The 14,846-nt window shown below is 36.8% G+C and overlaps 1 protein-coding gene across 1 annotated transcript in view; it reads left to right on the top strand.

The window, feature by feature from the left end:
• The window catches only part of LOC125821071 (tetraspanin-6), a 1,176,838-nt gene that overhangs the window by 1,127,781 nt on the left and 34,211 nt on the right, over positions 1–14,846 (top strand). The gene's annotated exons all lie outside the window — the stretch shown is intronic.

The following is a 14,846-nucleotide window of genomic DNA, read 5'->3' as shown; positions in this document are numbered from 1 at the left end:
ACGGCCCGTAGGGCTTTCTTTGGTCCATAGAACTCAACTTTAACTCCAAAATTTCACCATGTCTGGAACACCTCTACAGGACCTTTCTATGGTCCGTCCTTCTCATCCATAGGTCAACTTCAGAAACTTAATTTTCCAAAAACTCAGCTCAAGCTAAGGTCTACGACTCCCTTCCTATGGCCCATAGGTTGGACTCGTAGAACATGCTCTTTTTTTTACTTTCCAACTTCTGAGGTGTTTGAATACAACACAAAGGCATAGTCTATTCAACATCGGTCTAAAAGAATCCAAAGTTCCCAAACTGAATAAATCATGATACACACCATCATAAGACAAAATAATGGAAGAACTCATTTGAAATAAGATTTTACCATTTTGAAACATTTCTTTCATTTTAAGATGTGATAAAAAATAAGTTCAAGCTCCTAACTCGGGCATTTCAAGTCAAATATTCTAGAATAATCATGTCAAACCCCTATATGGGTAATCTCATGAATAACATGCTCTCCCAGAAAATAGTAATATCACATAAGGCCCCCATATGGGCTAAGCATCACACACAAGCCACCCACACGGGCAAAACAATAAAAATAAGCCCTAACACGGGTAAAACAATAAAGTATACAATTTCAAACATCTCTATGTCATGCTACTATTCCATACCATAGTCTAGTTCATAAGAATAATCAATTACCCAACCCAGTCTAGAAGAAGGATAAGCCAAACCTACCTTATAGGTCGAAACATCACCCGAACCACTCTACCAAAGCTTTTCTTCTATCAAACAATCTTTGAATAATTCTCAACCATAAAGAATGTAAAGGAATCATCAAAAGGGTTACAACAATAGCTAAGGTTAGGAATTCGGGTTAAAATAGTCCGAAAAACATATTCTACAAGTAAAAAGGGATTTGGGGTTGAATAACCCATTAAAATCTAGCAAAAAATGAGTTCCAAATCAAGAAATTACAAACCCCCAAAACCCATATGTGAAATGTTTTTCAAAATGAGAAATTTTATAAAAATTTTGGAAGAATCAGTTTACCGACAATACAAGGACCTTAAATCCCGAAAATCAATGAAAACTCATTCAAAATCGACCTTTAAATAAACAATTTTTGATTTCTCTACTTTAGGGTTTCAAATCTCTACTTTGTGGATAAAAATCATGATATATGAAAGAGACATTCTTGGGAAAAGAGTAAAAATAGGGTTAGAAATACGTTCCCAATGATTATGAAAGAGAAACACCTCAAAAATCACCTCAGGCCTTTCTAGATCCCAAAATGTCAAATATATGAAATGGGTTCGAATAGATATATAACTCAGCGATTTCATTGCTAAAACCCATTTTCCATCACTAAAAGACTATTTTTCTGTTGCTAAAAGAGTGCACCGTCAACCTTCAAAACATCTTTTTTGACCCTTGAAACTCATTCAAAACCCTATAATCATGAATCAATAATACAAATTCATCATAAAACATGTTTTGGAACCAGTAGAATCATCAGATTTTTAAAAAAAATTATTATGACCAAAGTACCCCCTCAGAACCCATTTAGGTAAAAAAATCAACTTTTTACCTAAATAAATGAATTACAACCTAAGCTATCAAGAATCTAACCAACCACTATACTAGATCCAAATTGACATTCTGGACTCAATGAAACTGATAGAATCATCATCCAACGCTCAAATCACGAAATGATGACCAAAGTCAACCAACAATATAACTCACTCAAAAGGTTCAAATTCACCAAAACCTTACTTTATCGCATCAGACACTATACTAACCATTTTTACAACACATAATAAGTAAGAAATGGTTATGGGAAGGAAAAAAAAGGTCATTTCACACAAAAATAATTTCTTATGAAATTGGACATGACAAACTCTCGGAATAGAATTTCGTCAATTTCATTAGCTCTAGAATGTAGAATTTCATCTAGGAATGCTATTGTTTTTAGTTTCAAAGTATTTATTTGGATTTAAGCTATTGAGTTGGAAGTTTAAGTGTATTTAGACCAAGAGTTGACTTTGATCAGCATTTAGAGTTCAGACCCTCATATAAGATTTCCAATTATTCTGTTGAATTCATATGGTGCTTTTAGGCCTAGGTGAGGTATTGGTTAATATTTTAGAGGTTTCGAGGGTAGGTTAGTAGTTTTGAGTTAAAGTTAGTTTATTGCAACTTTAACAGGTTTTGTTAAGGAGACCTCAAATCCATTATTTGACAGTTCCATTTAGTCTGAAACATCGAATTTAGTTGGGTATCATATCTGGTTTGTATGCACGATATTCCCAACAAATCTCAAGGGCCCTTTAGGTGAATATAGAATGTCTTAATTATTCTTGTGTTTTGGTGTTGGCATCTCCTTCACGTTCACGAAGCTTTGCTGCATTCAAAGAGGGTATGGTGGGATGGCCTCTGCATTTGTGGAGGTCTAGGTTAGTAGACCGTCACATTCATAGTGTCTAGGTTGCATTCGCGGAGGTTCAAGGTATAGACCGTAAAGTTCTTAGATTGGTGTCCATGTTCACAAAGGGTTAGTTCGTGTGGTCTCTACGATCATGGTAGGGAAACCACATTCGTGAAGACTTATGGCCTGACAATTTAATGAAACTTCTCAAAATGTGAATTTTGCCCCCATTTCTCCATTGTTGGACGTTGAGAGCTCTAGGGGGTTATTCTAAAAAGATTTTTCAACCTAAAACTATTGGGTAAGTGATTTGAACTCTCTTCCTTCATTACCCAATTATGATTTCATGATTTTTATATCTAAATCCTTATTTCCAAATTCAAAGTTTGGGGGGTTTCTCTTGAAGTTGCGTTCTTGGTAAATTGGGGTTTTAAGGAGAATCCCAACTCATTTTTCTTTATGATTTCATCTATGAGTTCCAAAATTCTTGGGTACCTTGATTTTCCACAAAATTTCAGATTTAACCCTAGCCCGGAAAAACTTTTGGGTCGATTTGGATCTGCTTTGTAAAATCAATTTTTTGGTTATTTTTGTTCGTGATTTCTTAGTTGAATTATTTATTGATTAGATTGTGTGGACTTGAAGACTCATCGTAGAGGGAAGACTCAAGTACCGAGTTGATTATTTTCTCTTTGAATGAAAGGGGACCTCTTTGACTATTCGTTAAGACTATTGAACCTTGTATGCATTAATGTGTGATTAAGATTAATTTGATTAATTGGTGAAGGGTTTCATAATTCTTGCCCATTGATCAATGTTGATTGAATTCGAGTGATGATATTGTGGTGTAAAAAGGAATTCGTTGATATTTTAATGTATGATGTGTCATGAATGGTTTGAACGGTTATATTGACTCACTATTGATTATGTGTCATGATTGTGTAAGTTTTGATTAAGTATTAATATAGAATTTGTCATCTTCTCACTATTCATGTGAAAATGTCTATTTGCATTGGTTTGAAAAACTATGATAAGAAGTGGATAGATATTTATGCTAAAGGGAAATGGTTTAGGTGATTGATTTGATGCCAAAGGAAAATTGTTTAGGTGATTGATCTGATGCCGTAGGGAAATTGTTCAGGCTATACTGAATAGTTTCATTGATGCCGAAGGGAAATGGTTTCGGCATATGCATGGACCTAGTGAGTTCACAATGGGTCCCGATTTGATAATCAGCGAGTGAGTATCATTAGAATTGACATGCATCACTCTTTATGGCATTGCACTCCATTCTTGTTTCCTTGACCCTTATGAGTGATTTTCCATGGCATTGTCGTTGTTTGATTATGAAAGATTTTGATGATGATTTGAATATGTTGATGTGCAAGTTGCAGTGTCTTACAAGTTCTATGTTCCTCTGTGAATTGTGAATTGATAGGTTGGATGGTTTGATTTGTATGTAGGTTGTAGTATGTGGAGGTTTAAATGATGTGTTTGGAGTACCTCTGTTTAGTATTTCTTTACTTTGGTTTAATTAGGAATGCTTGTTGAGTATCGTTGTTGTTTGGTACTCTCTTGATTTCTACACTTGTGTAAGTCTTTAGCCTAGATTGTCTTGATCACCCCTACTCATCTTTGTCTGAGACTTGCTTTGGTACTGCATGAGGTAGATGCTTCTCATCTCGGCAGACATCACTTACTCTTTCATTATTTCCTTGTTCTGTTCTAGATACGAAGACATTTAGACTTGTACTTCTTTTGAATATGTTATAATATTTAGAGGTTTGTACATGTGACACCAGGTTTTGCTAGTATTTGAGTTATATTATGTTGTTTTCCGCATGTTTATGTTATGTTTAACCCTTTATTCTGTTATTACTTTCGCATTTATCTCATTAAGGTTTGATTATGCTGATCTGTCTTGGAGGGATAAGACATGTTTCCACACACTTGGTTTATGGGTCACGACACCTATGGTTGACAAACTTGTGAGTTAAAAAGAAACTAAGTGAGTTGATATGGTAAAATTTTTTTGTTGATTGATTGTTTAATATTCGACTCTTATAATTAAATATCCAATCTATTTTCTTGTCCGAATAATCCACTCTTGAATTTGCATAATCAACAATCACATGACAAATATTGGTTAGAAATATTAAATTTATACCAATATTTGATTTCACTCAAGTATCTCCACATAAAAGTCACATTAACAAAAATATTATATCATGTATAGTCGTAACACCTCAGATTAAAGAAAGAGTAGAAATGAGGCTGATAGGGAACTCACAAGCAAAGAACTGGACCATCAAACCTTTCACGTAGCCTTAGTCGGGCCGTGAAGGGGACCACCGTTAGTGAAAGGACTTCGTGGTAAGTTCCTCCAAAAGTGCCTCACAGGAGTCCCTTCCATGGAGGCCTAGACGGCGCGTGGAGAGGATGACGACTCGTGGTGGGACTCCGAAGACTTCCCAGAAATTGCCAAGGCCAGCGTCCCTCCTATGGAGGCCTAGACGACTTGTGAGGAGGTTGACGGGCAGTGGTTGGGGTCGTCAAGTGACCTACCAGGAAAGGATCCCTTCCCCTGGCCACTAGTCAAGGACCACAATGGCCATAACGGCTCTTGGAGTCCTTAACGGGACGTGAAGGCCACCTTGAAGTGTCTACGTTAGTTTTAAGTCAAGGTCTTTTGGGTCTTTTCCAGATTGTTTTAATTCAATACCCTATCGTTTTGCCCTTAACCCAAAGCCCTCTATAAAGGTTTTTAACCCCAAATGAACTTATTCTCTCAAATTCTCAAAAGAAGAGCAAGTTCATCCCCTCAAATATTTCTCTCTCTAGAAGTTGAAGAAGAAAACTAGAGTTTCAAGATCAAATCTCCAAATCCCCCATTGATTTCAAGCTTTTGGCATCAAGGTATGATAGTCTTCATCTATTGGAACCCTCTCCTCCATATATTTCCTAAAATTCTCAAATTTACAAAGTTAGAAACCCTCAATTAAGTTAGGGTTTTCTTATATTTCATGGGTTCTTTTCAATGCTGATATGATTGATTATTTTATGAAGTATTATGCATGAATTGAGAATATTCCATGTTTAAAGATGAATCCCCATGAACCTATGTTTAACCCATGTTTTCTAGATATTTATGATTGAAAGTGGGTTCTAAACTACGAAAGGGGAATTATGGAAATATGCATGTTCTTGTGAAATTGATGAAATATGATATAAATTGCTTTGAGAGTGAACCATAATTGATGTTGTTGTTTCTTATTGAATGTGAAAGGTTTTCTCACATAAAGTATTCTAAGGTTGAAAGGTCTTCTCGCCTTAAATGAATAAAAGTTAAGGAGTTATTCTAAAAATGAGGAAAACGGCGATTACCCTTGAGCTCCAATGGTAAGACAACTTGTGATTACCCATGTCTCATGAATGTTAAGGAAATTTAAGACTAATCATTGTTCCGTGGGAGTTATGTTTAGAGCCGAGTGGACAATTGGCGATTACCCAAGTCCCATAAACTATGTTCCATCATAGGTTGTATAGATAGACATTAGCTATTGGATCCACGTAAGCTAGAAGTTCATGGTTCCTACCTTTGCAAGTGAGAACACCTCTTTATAGTGTTGGGTAGATACCTGATTCTATGTTAATTGCTCGCATGGTCTTACATGTCGGTTAAAGGTAAACCTCCCATATTTATGAATCAAGGTTACTTCAAGGAGTATCTCACGAATGTTTTAAAGATGATGTCTACTTGCATTGACCATGTTTTTATGACTTATGTTTTCTAACTCTTTTATCTCATGTTTTAGCTTGGTTATTGCATATCATGAAAACGTCCATTTTTGCGTGATTTTGATACTTTATGCATCGCTATCATACTTGGTAAATTTTTGTACTAACACATACTCTTACCTAGTGTTTGACTCTCTAGATTCACATTTTCGTGGCTAGAGATCTCTTAGTAGAAGTTTGAAGATTGGTGAGTCCTCAATTTTTAAGGAACAAGCCTTTATTTGATATTATATTTACTTTTCAAGCTGAACTTGATGTACGGGTTATGTATCGATTAGTCCTTTGTCTATGCGGCTTTGAGACATTATTTAGACTTCTAATTCGTTTATAAAACACTATGTTTCGAACTTGCCTTTCTTTAATCTCTTGATTTCTATTATCTTGTACGATGTATACTAAGTGGTTGGTATAGGGCCTCTCGGGGTCTTATATGCCATGTTACACCTAGGGTCTACCTTAGGTCATGAAAAACTTGATAATTAGAGCACAAGGTTTAGAAAGGTCCTAGGAAGTCTCATAGGCCACGTCAAGTAGAGTCTTGTTCATGACTGTGAAGTGCACCACACTTATGAATGAGAGACTATACGATGTTCTGGAAATTCCACTTCTTTCATTACTTTAAACTCATGTGATAGAGTTTAACCCTACAAAGTCTCTCTCCTAATCCTTATCTGATACTCTAAAGGATATGGCCACTCGAAGGGCATATGCTAGAAGGAATGTGGGAGAGAATATGGAATAAGAGGCTCCTCCACAGACTCCTCAATTTCCTGTCGACCCTTTGGCCGAACAAGTGATTAATACGGAGTTTAGGGCTGCATTTCAAGTATTGGCTAAAGTCGTGACGGCTCAAGCCAATAGGAAGTTGCGGTCCCCGTGAACCCAAATGTTGGTATGACGGTAACTAGAGTGAGAGACTTCACTAGAATGAATCCTTTGGAGTTCCATGGCTCTAAGGTTGAGGAACACCCTCAAGAATTCATTAATGAAGTGTATAAGGTGTTGATGATCATGGGTGTGACACTAGTTGAAAAGGTGGAATTCGCCGATTTCCAACTTAAAAGTGTTTCTCAAGTTTGGTTCAATCAATGGAAGGAAAGGAAGTCAGTTGATGCGGGTCCTCTCGATTGGAAAAAGTTTAAGGTTGCTTTCCTTGATAGGTTCTTTACCATTGAAATAATGGAGGCAAATGTACCTGAGTTCATCAACCTTCGTCAAGGAAGCATGAGTGTAAAAGAATATGATTTGAAATTCATACAATTGTCTAGATATATTCCTACTACGGTTGCCGATCCTAGGGAAAAAATGAGTAACTTTGTTTCGGGTGTGTTTGAAATGGTAGTTAAGGAATGTCATACCGCCATGCTTATCAATTATATTGAAATTTCTTGTCTCATGGTTGATTATCAACAAATTGAAGAGGACAAACTTAAGGAAAGGTCTAGGGAGGCAAATAATTGGGTTAGGATGTATCCTTATGCAAAGCGGGAAAGTTATTGCCTATGATTGAAGACAACTTAAGATTCGTGAAAGGAATTATCCTACCCATGACCTTGAAGTAGCGATTATTGTGTTTGCTCTTAAGATTTGGAGGAATTATTTATATGGTGTACATGTAGATGTCTTTGCTGGCCACAAGATTTTGCAATATGTGTTTAAATAGAAAGATCTAAATCTTCGCCAAAGAAAGTGGCTTGAGTTATTGAAAGACAATGACATTGGTGTTCTCTATCACCTTGGTAAAGCAAATGTGGTGGCAGATGCTCTCAGTCGGTTATTTATGGGTAGTGTTTCTCACATCAAAGATGATAAAAAGGAGTTGGTTCGAGATATTCATAGACTGGCTCAATTGGGTGTTTGGTTAGTTGGCTCTACCAAAGGTGTTGTTATGGTTCACAATGGTTTAGAGTCGTCTTTTGTAGCTGATGTGAAAGCCAAGAAAAGTCTTGATCTGACTTTGGTTGAATTGAAGGAAGCGATGCTTAAAAAGTCCGTAAAGACTTTTTCTCAAGGGGGAGATGGTGTACTTAGATGTCAAGGTCATTTGTGTGTTCCCAATGTAGATGACTTGAGTAAGCAGATCTTGTCAGAATACCATAGTTCTCGATATTTCATTCACTCGGGAGCCACAAAGATGTATCGTGACTTACGGAAGATCTATTAGTGGAATGAAATGAAGAAGATATTGTGGAATTTGTGGCTAAGTGTCCTAATTCTCAACAAGTTAAAGTTGAACATCATAAGCTTGGAGGTTTATCCCAAGATATTAGCATTCCTACTTGGAAGTGGGAAGATTTGAATATGGACTTCATTGTTGGTTTACCATGCACTTGGTGGCAACGTGACTCGATTTGGGTTATAGTAGATCGAATGATGAAATTGGCTTCATTCCTGTAAAGGTTCTTATGCGGTGGAGGACTATGCTAAGTTGTACTTGAAGGAGATGGTGAGGTTGCATGGGGTGCACTCATCCATTATCTCCGACCGTGGTACCAAATTCACTTCTCAGTTTTGGAAATCTTTCTAAAAAGGTCTTGGTACTCATGTTAAGCTTAGTACAACCTTTCATCCAAAAACTGATGGGAAAGTAGAGTGTATTACCTAAACTTTGGAAGATATTTTGGGGCATGTGTAATTGACTTCAAGGGTAATTGGGATGATCACTTGCCTTTGATCGAGATTGCATACAACAATAGCTATAATTCAGGTAGTGGCATGGTTCCATTTGAGGCTCTATATGGTAGGAGGTGTAAATCTCCTATAGGATGGTTTGAAGTGGGTGAAGTTGCCTTGATAGGTCCCGAGTTGGTACATGAGGCTATGGAGAAAGTTTGGCTTATTAGAGAATGGTTGAAAATGGCACAGAGTTGACAAAATCCTATGCTAATGTTCGAAGAAGAGATCTTGAATTTGATGTTAATAATTGGGTCTACTTGATAATTTAGCCCATGAAGAATGTAATGAGTATGAACTTGATTTGCCTAATGATTTGACATCTGTTTATCCAGTTTTCCATGTTTCCTTGTTGAAGAAATGTGTTGGAGATTCGACATCTATAGTTTATAAGGTTTGGAAGTTAAGGAGAATCTTCTTATGAAGAAGTCCAGTTGAGATTTTAGACCGGAAAGTCAAGAAGTTAAGAAATAAATAAGTTGCTTTCGTGAAGGTTCTTTGGAGGAATCAATTAGTTGAGGGTGCTACTTGGGAGGCTAAGGCCGATATGATATCCTAGTATCCTTATCTCTTTCCCTCCGTCCCTACTCTAGCTTGAGGTATTTTTTTCCTCATGGATTACTCTTTTTGTGTCATGTGTCTTAGATATTCCCATGATTTCCTCATATATGCATGTTCATGAAAAGCTTAAATTTTGAGAAAATTAGTTAGTTGATTGATTTCTTCAAGTTTATGGGAATTTGAGTATGAGTAGCATATAGACTTCATGATATGATATTTTGAACATGCTTTAGATTGAAGTTGATGTTTCCTCCTCGGATATGTGCATTTACGTGATTTCATACATGTTGGGCTGTTAGATTTGAGTTCCTATCTCCTTATGATGTTTAGAACCTCATTCAAGGACGAATGTTCCCAAGGGGGAGATATTGTAACACCTCAGATTTAAGAAAGACTGGAAAAGAGGTTGGTGGGGAACTCACAAGCTAAGAAATAGACCACGGAACCCTTCACGGAGCATTAGATGGGCCGTGAAGGGGACCACAGTCCCTGAAAGGGATTCATTGTAAGTTCCCCCAGAACTTCCTCATAGGATTCCCTCCCACGGAAGCCTAGACGTCCCACATAAAAGATCATGGTGGGACTCATGAAGACCACCCAGAAACTGCCAAGGCCAGTATTCCTCCAACGGAGGCCTAGACGGCCTATAATGAGGTTTACCAGCCATGGTTGGGATCTTCAAGTGACCTACCAGGAAGGGGTCCCTTCCCTTAGTCACTGGTCAAGGACCACGACGACCATAACGACTCGTGGAGTCCTTGACGGGTCGTGCAGGCCACCATAAAGTGACTGCATCAGTTTTAAGTCAGGGTCTTTTGGATCTTTCCAGATAGTTTTAATTCAATACCCTATCATTTTTCCCTTAACCCAAAGCCTTTTATAAAGGGTTTTAACCCCTAAAACACCCAAATCAACTCATTCTCTCCAATTCTCATAAGAAGAGCAAGTTCATCCCCTCAAATATTTCTCTCTAGAAGTTGAAGAAGAAAGCTAGGGTTTCAAGATCATGTCTCCAAATCCCCCATTGATTTCAAGATTTTGGCATCAAGATATGATAGTCTTCATATATGGAGACCTCTCCTTCATAGATTTCCTAAATTTCTCAAATTTACAAAGTTAGAAATCCCCAATTGAGACATTGCTTAGACTTTCGCTTATTGTATAAAACTCTATGTTTTGAACTTGTCTTTTTAAATCTCTTGATTTCTATTATCTTTTACGATATATACTAAGTGGCTTGTATGGGGTCTCTCGGGGTCTTATACGCGATGTTACATCTAGGGTCTACCTTGGGTCTTGACAATAGTGACAATAGGATATGTAAGAACACTGATTGTAGTAATACATGGTATTTTAAAATAAATATTTTTATGAGATGAAAATTGATCTTTCTATATGTCAAGCTATCTCACAATAATTTGGGTACTCAATGAAATCACTTTAAAACCTTTTAACTCCTTCAATGATTTTAATTTCATTCAACCTTCATTGTCTAGGTATACTTGACAATCATTCATTATACATATTTAAGTATTTATCTATTGCCAGACTGAAAGAAACCTCATTGGATACACCACAGGAGAAGATATATCCATTTTATAGTGTTAGGACTCTTCTGAATTGTCACGCCCTGAACTAGGGGAGGCGTGACTGGCACTCGACACCTTTTGCAATTGAGTTAGCAACTGAAACATACCAACTGACTCAACTGAGGGCCTCGAAGGACGGGTGACATAACATTTAAAATATTAAAGCTGGACCATTAGGGTCATAACCTGAATAACAACTCATATAGAAAAAGGTAGACAAGCCAAAAATAATACAGTACTAGTTGGCCGATGAGGCCGCAATTGCGGACATACACACCTAGATACATATCTATACATGCCAAGCCTATGTAGCTGGAAACTGGAAGTTGCAGAAAGAAACCCAGAGTACTGTGTCCACAATAGCCTCTATGAGAGTCATAAGCACTGGTCGAGACAAGGCCTCGACTATACCCAAATTGTAAGACAAAAGAAAACATCCTATGGAAGCTCCAGGAAGAGGTGGAGCTTACCGACTCACAATTGAACCGCAAATCCTAGTGGAGAAGTCAATCAGAAACCCTAACTGGACCTACACGCATGAAACAAAGACGCAGCATCCCCAGGCAATGGGACGTCAGTACGGATAAAAATGTACTGGTATGTAAGGCAAAAAAAAGGAGAATCATAAATAGTTGCTATAAAACTGGTAATAAAGATTCCAACTGAACCAGAAACTCTGATAGCCTCCATGGCTGACATCCAACCATATATAAATTAAATATGCATGGTATGCTCGCATAATCATTTGCCGTGAATACATATATATAGATGCAAATGCATGTCATACCCAACAAAGTTCTAGCAATGGTGGTACCTTCCGGTAGCGAACCGGCATCATATTTGCCAACTTGTGGCCATCGGTGTCTCATACGTATAAATATGGACAATAGGCCCCATACCTCCTGATTATAGCTCGGGAGTAGATTGCATTGCATGTCATGTCATGGATTTATAACACCTATAATTTATTGTTGTCATGTTGTCAATCTTGGCCCATTTGTACTTATGTTCTCGTGATCTCGTAATCACTTTCGTATCACATATAAATGTCTCGTAGAATCATATATACTTGTAGATTAAACTGGAACACTTAAATAAGATTTAGAAAGTAACTTAAACCTGAGGATGTTTATAAAGAGCTTAAAGTCCTTAACTTAGTATCTATATATGTTCCTTATTGGTTTGTCAAAGAAAGTATTTCAGAAAAACACGTCATTTAATAATTTAAACATATGATTTACATTTAAGAGTTTTGGGGATCAACTTATTAATTTAAAGTTTTAAAAAATATAAATTAGCGAGGAAGAAGGAATACTTTCAAATTCATATTGTTCATCCCTAATGTTTTTAAGTTACTACACCTAATGAAGAAAAAGAATTTGTACACATGGACATGTAGTCAAGAGAATCAACAAAATGACATAAAGACACCGAATACCCTATCTAACCGAACGAGTGAAATAGCAACATAATGGAGTAAAACAAATACGACAACCGCAATCTCAATGCCTTTCACAAAAGGTCTTTCTAGCAATAGAGTAGTGAAACAATACGATTTAGGATTCCAAAATTCATGCTCAAAGGAAGTAGAATGCTTAGCCTTAACATACCTCAATTCATGGTCTTGTTGTATCAATATGAATTGTACCCCTTCCTTACAGTATGTAATCTACAGAAAATCATGTCACACAACCATTATAGGTAGAATATTAATACGCCAGTGTCAAAGTAGTAATTTAGTGCTTACTAGCAGAGTGATTAGCTCCCCAGACCCTTTTTAAATGTATGCTTCATTACCTTTTCCTCTCCAAATTACAACCCCAAATTAATGACATAAGATACATTTTTGCAGCAACTATTAACAAGTGGAGGCCTACGCAATAGTCAATAATAAATACTCCGCGTATCGCCACACTCCTCTTCTCCAACCCCAAAGTAACCGCAACCAAATCCCAACCACGAGTCTTCAAACCATTAAAGCCAGAAAAATATATGCAATACCATCCTATAATTGTTCAATATAATCATAATAACTCGAACTAACCGCTTCTGATCACCATCATGTGAGTTTGTCAAATAGTTACATTTGGAATCATGTATTTCTCTTCATAAGCAATAAGAGGTTAAAAGGGCAGAAACTTAACTTAAACTTAATGGATCATATAGTATTTTAGCATGTCTTGTCAATAATAAATAATCTCCTTAAAAACAAGTCGTTGAACCAAGAAGAAACCATTTGAAAATTTCAATGCTATAATAGAACAACCGTTACACTTATTTATCCTACAACTAATTACCCATCTATACTTCTTCTTCTCTTCCAGACTCATATCAACAACAACCACACACAAAAAAATCATTTCCCATAATTCCTGCAACAACAACATCAGATAATACTTCAAAAACAGCCCAACATCACATAACTGTTCAAATACGATTTTTAGCCGTCTATCGTGTTCTTGCTTATATAGCATAGCTATAAGCTGGACTCACTCAATAAAATGAAGGGTGAGAATTATTACCCCCCAAAAGCAGCAACATAACCTAAAAACGAGACTCATTCACCATGAAGAATCCTTCAAATCACAACCAACAAGGAGGAAAGAAGTAACACAATCTCTATGAACGTTCCGAGGGTGAAACCACGTTGAAATCTTGTAGATATTTGCTTGGATGATTCGGTAACCTTTAGAGAGGATTTAGGACTGTTTTTTTCTTATTTTGGTTGAAATAGATGAGATAAAATGAAGGATAAATCAGATCTTATAAAGCTAAACCGACATATGAGCTAGGGGCCAACCTTCGCGTGCCTGCTTGTGCAGTCTCACTAATATTGGAATATCTCTCAATTCTGAAGTTGTATGGACAAATGGTTTAGTGCGTTAGAAAGTAGACTCGTAGACCTTCGATTTCGTATATTGGGGTTCATCTAAAGCTTTATATATTGGGAGAAAAACTCCGAGACATTTAACCCAACAAAGAAACTTACTCTAACTTTTGCCGACTTTTTATTTCCCAACTTGCTTGACTTCAAAACTTTACTTACGATTATCAGGCAACTATATCACCTTATAAAATATCCTTCTTAGCATATAAGACACTCTTTGCCTTACCCCAGGTACTAGAAAACTTGAACTTTCCAAACGAGCGGGGTGTTAGAAGAGACATTCTTTAACTCGAACTTGTTTAAGGACATCCTTGACTCATAATGTTAGTCTAATTCTTTTATTTTACCACCCCCTTTGCAATCATATTCTTGTGACGTGATACACCAAGTCATATAAGCCTCATACAGTCATATGCAATGATACACATATTAAGCAAAAGAACCACGGGTTCTCACTTTCTCCCCTCTTTAAGAACATTCGTCCGCGAATGGATTCAAACAATCTCTTGGTTGCATTCTTTGCTGCTACTGCGCTATTTTCAAGGCAATATTTGTTACGTCCGCAAATCTTAAATCCAGTTTGGAAAATCTAATTACAAGTCTTAGTATATCTAGCTCACGACTGGCCATATAAACTGCATTTTTGAGGTATTTAAAATCCAATTAAGTTGCGTACAGGAATAATTGTCAATTATTGAAATGCAACTCAGCTTAAGTCGTCAATAATTAGGGGTACTTCTTCCTTATTTCCTCCTCGACTTCTTAAGTTATTTCCTCAACGTTGTTATTCCGCCGTAACACTTTAACAGAAACCACTTCTTTAGTCTGAATCTTTCTTACATGCCAATCCAACATATCCCCTAACACCTTAGCATGAGACAAGTTAGTATAGACAAGAATATCCTCAACGGGCATAAT

Source organism: Solanum verrucosum, unplaced genomic scaffold (genome assembly GCF_900185275.1).
Source record: "Solanum verrucosum unplaced genomic scaffold, falcon-dt-bn FXZP01000050.1, whole genome shotgun sequence".
Taxonomy (NCBI): domain Eukaryota; kingdom Viridiplantae; phylum Streptophyta; class Magnoliopsida; order Solanales; family Solanaceae; genus Solanum; species Solanum verrucosum.
Note: the sequence above shows the minus strand (reverse complement) of the source record. Positions and strands in the feature narration are given on the sequence as shown.